Genomic DNA, 12,429 nt, shown 5'->3' with positions numbered 1-12,429 from the left:
CAAATTAGCCAGAAAGAGCAAACGAAGCCAATAAATCCAGGAGGGCAATAGATCTGATTTTAACCCTTGTTTCACATGCACAATTGTCTTCAGAGAAAAGCTGAAGAAAGTACCCCCTCACCTCCATGCCCCAATGCTCCTTTTCTCTGACTTCAAGTGGGCCTCTGATGCTGCCCACATTTCCCTCACCAGGTTTCTTTCTTTTCCAAAACATCTGTAAAACTTTCTGCACCTTCTTCCTTCTCCCACCACTACCAGTGGATGACCTTATAGATTTCTGCTCCATGAGAAATAGAAGCCATTTGACAGCACCCTCAGCAAGAGCTAACATTTTAGCTCCTAACAAGAGCTAGTGGGCAACTGATCCAAGCAGTTTACATATGTTTATCATGTCATTTCGTGTTCAACACAATCCTATTAGTTATAACTTGATAACTAAGGTTTCATAACTGGCCTAAGGTTGCACAGCTTGTAAAAGGCAGAGTCAGAACTCAGACCCAGTACTGTCTAATGTTTGAGCTCTTCAACGCTCCATCACTGCCTGTCATCTTCCTTCTAATATATCCACAAATTCACCTGCATCTGCACATACAGCTTTTCTTCCCATCATCTTCGCATAATGGAACAAATAAACCTCCTATCCATAGAAATCATCTGGATCTGTCTATTCCCCCCATTTTCCAAGTATGTCTTGTCTTTTTTTTTTTTTGAGATGTAGTCTCGCTCTGTCGCCCAGGCTGAAGTGCAGTGGCGTGATCTCGACTCACTGCCTCCCGGATTCACGCCATTCTCCTGCCTCAGCCTCCCGAGTAGCTGGGACTACAGGCGCCCACCACCACGCCCGGCTAATTTTTTGTATTTTTAGTAGAGATGGGGTTTCACCATGTTAGCCAGGATGGTCTCGATCTCCTGACCTTGTGATCCACCCACCTTGGCCTCCCCAAAGTGCTGGGATTACAGGCTGGAGCCACTGCACCCGGCCTGTTTCTTCTGTACGTTGCAAAATCTCCCATTTTACTACTGCTTATCACATCATCAACATATGAGCACTCTCCAAAGTCTTACTTTAAAAAAAACAAAAACAAAAACAAAAAATGGCCGGGCACGGTGGCTCACGTCTGTAATCCCAGCACTTTGGGAGGCGAAGGCAGGCAGATCATAAGGTCAGGAGATTGAGACCACCCTGGCCAACACGGTGAAACCCCGTCTCTACTAAAATAGAAAAATAAAATTACCTGCGCGTGGTGGCACGCACCTGTAGTCCCATCTACTTGGGAGGCTGAGGCAGGGGAATCATTTGAACCCGGGAGGCAGAGCTTGCAGTGAGCCGAGATCGTGCCACTACACTCCAGCCTGGTGACAGAGCGAGACTCTGTCTCAAAAAAAAAACTAAAGGCCGGGTGCGGTGGCTCACGCTGGTAATCCCAGCACTTTGGGAGGCCAAGGTGGGTGGATCATGAGGTCAGGAGTTCAAGACCAGCCTGGCCAATGTAGTGAAACCCCGTCTCTACTAAAAATACAAATATCAGCCAGGCGTGGTGGCGGACGCCTGCAATCCCAGCTACTCAGGAGGCTGAGGCAGGAGAATCGCTCGAATCCGGGAGGCAGAGGTTGCAGTGAGCCGAGATTGCACCATTGCGCTCCAGCCTGGGCGGCAGAGAGACTCCATCTCAAAAATAATAATAATAATAATAATAATAATAATAATAAAATAAATTTTAAAATTAAGAAAATAAGGCCGGGCACGGTGGCTCACGCCTGTAATCCCAGCACTTTGGGAGGGTGAGGCAGGCAGATCATGAGGTGAGGAGTTTGAGACCAGCCTGGGCAACATAGTGAAACCCCGTCTCTACTAAAAATACAAAAAATTAGCCGGGTGTGGTGGTGGGCGCCTGTAATCCCAGCTAGTTGGGAGGCTGAGGCAGGAGAACTACTTGAACCCCGGAGGCGGAGGTTGCAGTGAGCCGAGGTCGCGCCACTGCACTCCAGACCGGGCAACAGTGTGAGACTCTGACTCAAAAAAACCAAAAAACAAAAAAACCCTTTAACTGCCTTTCTCCCTCTATCAATCTAATAGCCTGGACTCTTCACAGACAAACCTGTTGAAAAATTTATCTTCCTTGCCTTCATTTACTTTTTAACCCACTTTAATCTGGGTTCCACCTGCAACACACCACTGAAGCTATTCCTACTAAGGTAGGAACTGCCACTCAAGGCCTTCTTGGCTCTAAAATCCCATGAGCCTTTTTCAGTTCACCTTACAATTTCTCAATACCACTCTAAAGTTTATGAGTTTTTTAGTTAACTTTAATTCCAGTGACTCCTTCTACTTTATCCCAATCCAAGTATTCTCCTCCTTCTTCACTTCATTTTTTTTTTTTTTTTTTTTTGAGACAGACTCTGACTTTGTTGCCCAGGCTGGAGTATAGTGGTGCAATACTGGCTCACTGCAACCTCCACCTCCAGGTTCAAGCGATTCTCCTGCCTCAGCCTCCCAAGTAGCTGAGATTACAGGCCCCTGCTACCACACCCGGCTAATTTTTGTATTTTTAGTAGAGAAGGGGTTTCACCATGTTGGCCAGGCTGGTCTCGAACTCCTGACCTCAAGGGATCCACCCGCCTCGGCCTCCCAAAGTGTTGGAATTACAGGCGTGAGCCAACGTGCCCGGCCCCTTCTTCACTTCTTTAACCAGCTTAGATTTCATTGTGTATCATTTCAACAACACTCTTGCCTATACCCTTAACTCTTAAGATTCTCATCACACCCATCTGGCAAAACCCCAATCCTGGATAAACCCAACGATCCATCAATAAGCACCACACTCCCAGGTCCTCCAGTGTTTACTTCCCATTCTATACATGCACTATCCAGACATTCCCATTCTCTTCAAATTCCAAAATATCCTATCACCTCCCCTCCCCATACACACATTCTACTTCACCAACAAGAAAAAAGGTACCAGCTGGGCACGGTGGCTCACGCCTGTAATCCCTGCACTTTGGGAGGCCAAGGCAGGTGGATCACTTGATGTCAGGAGTTGGACACCAGCCTGGCCAAAATGGTGAAACCTCATCTCTACTAAAAATACAAAAATTAGCTGGGCGTGGTGGTGTGCGCCTGTAATCTCAGCTACACGGGAGACTGAGGCAGGAGAATCGCTTGAACCCGGGAGGTGGAGGTTGCAGTGAGCCAAGACTGCACCACTGCACTCCAGAGCCTGGGCAATAATAAGAGCAAAACTCCGTCTCGGGGTGGGGTGGGAAAGATACCATAAAATACCTGCATCCGATTCTAGACCTTACTGAGGATTCCATCTACTTCCACCTTACTGTAACTTTGCAAATACTTTTCCCACTGAACTAAATCCCCCCCCATAAACATGCAACACTTTCTAATGTATCCCATTTAAAAATACAAAAACATATAAAAAGGAAAAACTCCATCAATCCCACATGTCCCTCCATCAAACAATCTGCCTTTACTTGCTGCAGCCAAACTAAAGTTGTCTAGATTCCCCTCTCCCATTTCTTCACTTCTTGTAGCTCCTTAACACACACTGGTCCAATTTCTGCCCCATCACTCTTGGCAAAATCCATTATGACCTCCAGGCTGCTAAATCCAAGATACAGTTCAGGCCTCAATCTGATCATCCTTTCAGCAGCTTTCACAGGGCTGCTGAGTAGGGTTGAGCAGTTTTGCCCTGCACACAGGTGCCCTGCAGAGGAATGAGGTGGGCTGAATGAAACTCCTTTTTAAAAAATTCTTGGCTGGCATAGTGGCTCATGCCTGTAATCCCAGCATTTTGGGAGGCTGAGGCAGACGGATCACTTGAGGTCAGGAGTTCAAGATCAGCCTGGCCAATATACGGCGAAACCCCATCTATTAAAAATACAAAAATTAGCTGGCCGTGGTGGCGGGTACCTGTAATCCCAGCTACTCGGGAGGCTGAGGCAGGAGAATCACTTGAACCCAGGAGGCAGAGGTTTCAGTGAGCCGAGACTGCGCCACTGCACTCCAGCCTGGGCAACAAGAGAGAAACTCCAACTCAAAAAAAAAAATTGTTTATGCCAACTAATTGTAAACCTAAATGCACCAAGTTCATGACTTTCTCCTTGCATTTATTTATTTATTTTATTTATTTTTTAATTAGGTCTCACTCTATGTTGCCCACGTTGTAGTGCAGTGTGTGATTACAGCTCACTGCAGCCTTGAACTCCTGGGCTCAAGAGATTCCTCTGGTCTTAGCCTCCCCAGTAGCTAGAACTACAGGTATGGAGTGGCTCTCTGCCTTTATTTCTAACCCAAGCTACCTTACAACCTTAAAAAGAGACGCTGCTTCGCCAGGCACAGTGGCTCTGGCCTGTAATCCCAGCACTTTGGGAGGCCAAGGCGGGCGGATCATGAGGTCAGGAGTTCGAGACCAGCCTGACCAACATGGTGAAACCCTGTCTCTACTAAAAATACACAAAAACTTAGCCAGGCCTGGTGGTGTGGCACCTGTAGTCCCAGCTACTCAGGAGGCTGAGGCAGGAGAATCATTTGAACCCGGGAGACGGAGGTTGTAGTGAGCCGGAGGTTGTAGTGAGCCGAGATCACGCCACTGCATTCCCACCTGGGCGACAGAACGAGACTCAAAAAAAAAAAAAAAACAAAAAAAGAGAGAGAGACCCTACTTCAGCTCTCAATTGCATCGCTTATCTTCCCCTTTTGTCAGTTAAGTCCTGGAAGTACCCTAGAAACATATCATTTGGCCTGGGAAACTGCCAAGATTGAAAGGAAATGTCTTACTCTATGACCTCTTTAACAGATGAAGGACAAAAAAGGCTGAAAATGTACAAAGATATGCATCCCTCCCCCACCAGTTAAATGCCAAACATAGGCCAGGCACAGCTGATCACACCTGTAATCCCAGCTGTTTGGGAGTCCGAGGCAGGCAGATTACCTGAGTTCAGGAGTTCAAGATCAGCCTGGCCAACATGGTGAAACCCAGTCTCTACTAAAAATACAAAAAAATTAGGCAGGCGTGGTGGTGCACATCTGTAATCCCAGCTACTCGGGAGGCTGAGGCAGGAGAATTGCTTACCCAGAGGCGGAGGTTGCAGTGAGCTGAGAGCTCGCCACTGCACTCCGGCCTGGAGAACAGAGTGAGACTCAGTCTCCAAAAAAAAAAAAAAAAAAGGCCAAACATAGCCCATTCCAACCAAGATTAAGAATCACTAAGAGTTACATTGCACCACTGCACACCAGCCTAGGTGACAGAGCAAGACTCTGTCTCAAAAAAAAAAAAAAAAAAAAAAAAAAAAGAGTTACACACTGCAGAAATCTAAACAATCTCAAAAGTAGACTGGGACTTTATAATCAAGGTAAAGGTGAAGTGATGTTTACCAATATAAGAAATGAATGGGCCAGGCACGGTGGCTCACGCCTGTAATCCCAGCACTTTGGGAGGCCAAGGCGGGAGGATCATAAGATCAGGAGATCGAGACCATCCTGGCTAACACAGTGAAACCCCGTCTCTACTAAAACTACAAAAAATTAGCCGGGCGTGGTGGCAGGTGCCTGAAGTCCCAGCTACTCGGGAGGCTGAGGCAGGAGAATGGCGTGAGCGCGGGAGGTGGAGCACGCAGTGAGCTGAGATTGCGCCACTGCACTCCAACCTGGGTGACACAGCGAGACTCTGCCTCAAAAAAAAAAAAAAAAAAGAAATGTATGCAACCATTTTTTTCAACTCCTGAAAATAGATAATAACTGTAGTTATTCTGATAAAGTTCCTTTAGCCAACAGGTTGAAGCACATTCCCAGGGAATAACATGTTTATAAGATTTTCTAACAATTGCATATGTTAAATCTTCTCTTTAAAAATAATCCTGGCCAGGCGCGGTGGCTCACACCTGTAATCCCAGCACTTTAGGAGGCCAAGGCAGGTGGATCGCTTGAGGCCAAGAGTTCAAGATCAGCCTGACCAACATGGAGAAACCCTGTCTCTACTAAAACTACAGAATTAGCCAGGTGTGGTGGTGCATGCCTGTAATCCCAGCTACTCCAGAGGGTGAGGCAGGAGAATCACTTGAACCTGGGAGGCGGAGGTTGTGGTGAGCCGACATGGCGCCATTGCACTCCAGCCTGGGCAACAAGAGCGAAATTTCATCTCAAAAAAAGGAAAAAATAAAATAAAATAAAAATAAAAATAATCCTAGGCCAAGCTGGCTGCAGTAGCTCACACCTGTAATCCCAGCTACTCAGGAGGCTGAAACAGGAGGATACTTGAGCCCAGGAGTTTGAGACCAGCCTGGGCAACACAGTCAGACTGTGTCTCTAAAGAAAAAAATCGTCATCATCCTAGGCCAGTCCAGACAACATAGCAAGACCTCCAACTCTAAAAGAAAATGAAATAAAAAAATTTAAAAGTCAATTTAATTAGAGGTCTCAAGTAATTCCAGAAGATATGGTCTCACAAATCAAATACTGAAAAAGGAAGACGCCTTTCAAGATAATCACACTATTATTTTAACTGTAGGAAAATGTATTAAATGAAGACAGCTTTTGATAGCTGCTGAAACATACTAGTAAGAACAGGAAACGATGCTCCCACCATGCTCAGCAGTAGCCAGAAATTTACTGAGGTCTTTGTATTTAGCCTTAAGTATAAGACACCTAGGAAACTTCAAAATCATCACTTAAGCCACTTTAAACCCACAGTCTATACAAACCCTATCTTTTTCTTCTGTTACATTTTATACTAAACACACTTTAATCAGATTGACATAAGTGATTTAAAAGAACTAACTTTTATAATTCCCTTTTACAAGAAAAAAAGAAACAATGTTTCCAGATACTAAGTTCCTTAAGAGACAGCAATCATTTATTATAGATTTACAGTACTACAATTTCAAATAGTACCAGAATCTTTTTTTTTTTTCTTTGAGACAGTGGCACAATCATAGCTCACAGTAGCCTCGACCTCCTGGGCTAAAGCAATCCTCCCACCTCAGCCTCCCAAGTAGGTGGGACTAGAAACTCATGACACCATGTACAGCTTTATTTTTTTATTTTTATTTTTTTTTTTGAGACAGAGTCTTGCTCTGTCGCCCAGGCTGGAGTGCAGTGGTGTGATCTTGGCTCACTGCAACCTCTGCCTCCAGGGTTCAAGCAACCCTCCTACCTCAGCCTCCCAAATAGCTGGGATTACAGGCATGCACCACCATGCCCAACTAATTTTTATATTTTTAGTAGAGACGGACTTTCACCAGGTTGGTCAGGCTGGTCTCGAATTCCCGATCTCGGTGATCTGACAGCCTCGGCCTCCCAAAGCGCTGGGATTACAGGTGTAAGCCACCATGCCCAGCCAATTTTTTAATTTTTTGTAGAAACGAGGTCTCACTATGTTACCCAGGCTGGTCTCCAACTCCTGGGCTCAAGTGATCCACCCACCTCCCTGCCTTGGTCTCCCAAAGCACCACCATGTCTGGCCCAAAATCTTGCAATTGCTTAATACTGTATATACATTCTTATAATGATATGATATTTCCCATCTTTGTTTAGAAGATGCGTGTGGTTCTTCTCCACCCCCTCAAGTACTTAAAACTATCACATTGGCAGAGTACAACCTTTAAATGTTTCTGGCATCCTCCCTCCTCCCATTAAAAAAAAAATTAAAATAAAAATATGTATATACACACCCATACACACTACAACAGAGGGAAAAAAGCAACTCATTGTTCAACTGGTGTTCTTATAAGAATCAGTTTTTAAATTCCAACTGTGTAGTAAAAGGTAAGCAAGCTATAAGCTACCTTTTAACCTATCCTTTCTCTATATACATTCCACTTACATTGTACTTGCCCTCCAATCTATGCAAACAGTCACAAAGATTAGATTATGTTTGCTGGCTTATCATTTCAACTAGTAACAAATTCTTAAGGTGTGAATACAAGATATGGAGAAAAAATGACGATGCACAGCTATGCTGAAATTTCTTATTGTTCAACTTGAAATACGTTTACAGCCTAATGGGAGTACACTAGAAAATGTAGAAAGAGGGCAGGCACGGTGGCTCAGACCTGTAATCCCAGCACTTTGGGAGACAGAGGTGAATGGATCACAAGGTCAGGAGTTCAAGACCAGCCTGGCCAACAAGGTGAAACCCCACCTCTACTAAAAATACAAAAAAAAAATTACCTGGGTGTGGTGGCACATGCCTGTAATCCCATCTACTCAGGAGGCTGAGGCAGGATAACCGCTTGAACCCGGGTGGCGGAGGTTGCAGTGAGCTGAGATCACACCATTGCCCTCCAAGCCTGGGGGACAGAGCGAGACTCCATCTCAAAAAAAAAAAAAAAAAAAAAAAAAAAAAGAAAAGAAAAAAAAGAAAATGTAGAAAGAGAGCCACTCCACTGCAGAGCAATTAATTCTATCTCCACTAATATTTTTCTAAATATTCACTGAAACAGTTTTAAAAATAATTTCCTGAACTTTAACCCTCCCAATGTCTTCAAAAGGCAAAAATCACCCCCTCAGAGGGACACAGCTGGTAGTGCCAATACAAAAGATCTTTGTCTTCCCATTCTTAGTCCATAGCTTTTTTCATGACACCAGCCTCTCCTAAGATAAATATCTGCGAAGGATCAACTTTTAAAAATACACACATTCTAGCTGGGCATGGTGGCTCACATCCGTAATCCCAGAACTTTGGGAGGCTGAGGCGGACGTATCATCTGAGGTCAGGAGTTTGAGACCAGCCTGGCCAACACGGTGAAACCCGTCTCTACCAAAAATACAAAAATTAGCCAGGCGTGTTGGCACGCACCTGTAATCCCAGCTACATGGGAGGCTGAGGCAGGAGAATCGCTTGAACCCGGGAGGTGGAGATTGTACCGGGAGGTGCAAGATGGTGCCAACTGCACTCCAGCCTGGGCAACAGAGCAAGACGCCGTCTCAAAAAAAAAAAAAAAAAAATACATTCTTAAAAATAAAGACACTTAGGAATATAAAACACACTGGTTCTATTTTTAACTTCACCAATGCTAAGACAGCGGGTGGATTTTTTTTTTTTTTGAAAAAGGGAACAAATTTCACATAGGAGAATAGTTTTTGAAATCTTAGCACAACAGGGTGGCCATAGTAAATAATGATGTATTTATTTGCAAAGAGAAGACAGAGATAACAATAGCAATAATAATAATGTATTTCAAACAATTAAGAGTAAATTTCAAATGCCTCACCACAAAATATAAGTAAGCAAAGTAAGGTGATAGTATGTTAATTAGCATGATTTAATCATACTACATTACACACACATATATAAACATTACGTTGTACCCTATGTGTACAATTATGATTTCTGAATTAATATTAGAGTGGGGAGAACAATAATGATTAATTTTTACTTCCTCAGTAAGATTACAATGAAAATGTAGAGAGCACTAGCATTATAGTAACTATACAATAGGCCACTTTAAATAAAAGGCATCTTTTACAAAATTTTTAGTCAATAAATTGATTACCACATACTTACGACCTATTTGCTATTAAGTGTAAGTTAATTTATAATTTTAGTATTTTCAAAAAAGGAACATATTAAAATCCTATCAATATTTCAAATAATGACAGAATTAATCATTTTTAATAGAATCCTTACTCAGGTCCTTCAAAAACAATATAAACTATGACTTAAGGTAGATTCCTTTAAATCTGACTAATGAATAAATGTTAAATCTCAAATTTCATAGTCCCAGTGCTGGAAAACCTGTATTTTTATTTTTCTTCACGTTTATACAAAGAACGTACAGACAGGCAAGAAATGTAATCAACCTTTTTAGGAAAGAATCCCAGGATTTGTTTTCTTTTCAATTAAATATATATGAATTCTGGGGGATACTGGTGATCATCTCTGGATCTTTTTACTCATCTAATGAGAAAAGGGTCTCATTATACAAAGAGGATAGTCAAAAAGCCTAATGAGTTCCTCACATAAGTAGGTTTTTCTGTCTGGCAAATCTGAAGAAGTCAACATAGAATCTGTCATTAATGCACTGAATCTGAACTTCCACTATTCAAATCAAATTAGGACCTGGAAATAAAGTGTTAACACTTCAGACAAGAAATTCCAGGGTTTGTATCATCAGGAATATAAACCAGGGACACCCTCAAGAGGCTGAAGAGCAAGAGTCATGCACTGCTTCAGAGAATTATTAAATACTCCAAGATGAAAGTTAAAATTTCAAACACACATATCACACATACACATCTTTTAACATCAGGTTGAAATGCTGAAGGGAACAGAGTAAACGTACGTTTTCAATTAATAAATTTAAATGAGAGAAAACTTTAAATTCAAAGAGCTTCAGTAAAAAAAAAAAAAAAGAAAATAATAGCAATGTTATCAAATGTGGACGAAAGCTAATATATGTCACTATGTAATCCAAGACATATTCATTAGTGGCGCCTCTTTTCTGGGCTATTAATATATTAGATGCCATCCAAAAACAAATATCTAGTAAATATTAAGTTTAACGACTTCTTAAAAACCTGTAGGTTCCCAAAGACATATACATGTATGTGCAGTGAGGCCACTGCTAAGCCTCTAATAATATTCTTGTAGACTACTAAAGTTCTCTATGATGATAAAAAGGGTAATAAAAAAAAATCTAGTGTCTCCCCTTGATAAACAAAGAATGAGCATAACTTAGGAAGTTCGGTAACAAAAACAATCTATAATTCTGGTACCAGAAATCCCTCTGAGGCTGGGCGAGGTGGCTTACACCTGTAATCCCAGCACTTTGGGAAGCCAAGGCAGGGGGGATCACCTGAGGTCCAGAGATGAAGAACATCCTGGCTAACAGGGTGAAACCCTGTCTCTACTAAAAATACAAAAAATTAGCCAGGCGAGTGGCACATGCCCGTAATCCCAGCTACTCAGGAGGCCGAGGCAGGAGAATCACTTGAACCCAGGAGGTAGAGGTTGCGTGAGCCTAGATCGTGCCCTTGCACTCCAGCCTGGGCAACAAGAGCAAAACTCCATCTCAAAAAAAAAAAAAAAAAAAAAAAAAAAAAGCAACAAGTCCCTCTGAAAAAAGTTTTAAATAATAAACAAAAAAGTCTATAACAGGTTTTTAAATAACTATAAAGTCCTACACATATTATATGAATACCAAAATAATAATATGAATATGAATATCAACAGGGTATCCAATTCCTTTTTTGAAAAGGTCTGAAAATTAATATGAAAGAAGTAATTCGGTATGTTCAGAAATCTGTTGATTCTAGGCCAGGTATGGTGGCTCACACCTGTTATCCCAGCACTTTGGGATTTACAAAATGGGATTTCCTCCTCACCTAAGGTCAGGAGTTCAAGACCAGCCTGGCCAAGATGGTGAAACCCCATCTCTACTAAAAACTACAAAAATTAGCCAGGCATGGTGGCAGTTGCCTGTAATCCCAGCTACTCAGAAGGCTGAGGTAGGAGAATCACTTGAACCCGGGCGGCAGAGTTTGCAGTGAGCCAAGATCTCACCACTGCACTCCAGCCTGGGTGACAAATAAAATAAAATAAAGAAATCTGTTGATTCTGGAATATTTGCGTTTCATTCCCCAATCAGCAGGCATGCAATTGGCAAGAAGTGTGTTTCCCCAGGCATTCTAATGGGATGCCAGAAGGCTCAACCCAGTGCTTAAATTTTTAGTGATTACATTGCTTAAATAATGTAGACAGATACAATAGACTCAAGATAAATCAATGTGTAAAAAGACTTTAAATATGTGCGCAAGGTATTTTTCAAGATGGATCTTAAATTACCATATTCTTTTTTTTTTTTTTTTTTTTTCCTGAGACGGAGGTTTTTTTCCTCTTGTTGCCCAGGCTGGAGTGCAATGGCATCATCTCCACTCACTGCAACCTCCACCTCCCAAGTTCAAGCAATTCTCCTGCCTCAGCCTCCTGAATAGCTGGGACTACAGCCGTGTGCCACCATGCCCAGCTAATTTGTGTATATTTTTTAGTCGAGATGGGGTTTCACCACGTTGGCCAGGATGGTCTTGATCCCTTGACCTCATGATCTGCCCACCTCGGCCTCCCAAAGTGCTGAGATTACAGGTATGAGCCACTGCGCGTGGCCAAATTACCGTATTCTTTCTTCTGTAAAAAGAACTGGCCACTCCAGTCCATTACGATACTGTCCTTTTGAGCCTGCTCAATCAGTTTGTTTAAGCCCTGCCTCAGGCTAACAGGGCTGCCATAAGAGGAATGCTTTCCCCAAAAACACATCTTACAAGAACAGTGTTGTAATCTCTGGAGTTAACACTTAATATAAAAACACAAACTTGCAGGATCTCATTTTCATGTATTTACTTGAGGAAATACACAAATATAGAGTGGATGCTATTTATTGATGCACTTAGTAGGAAAGAAGGGGATAGCAAAAGTAACAATT

The sequence above is a fragment of the Gorilla gorilla genome, chromosome 18 (assembly GCF_029281585.2).
Source record: "Gorilla gorilla gorilla isolate KB3781 chromosome 18, NHGRI_mGorGor1-v2.1_pri, whole genome shotgun sequence".
In the NCBI taxonomy this organism is placed as follows: Eukaryota; Metazoa; Chordata; class Mammalia; order Primates; family Hominidae; genus Gorilla; species Gorilla gorilla.
Note: the sequence above shows the minus strand (reverse complement) of the source record.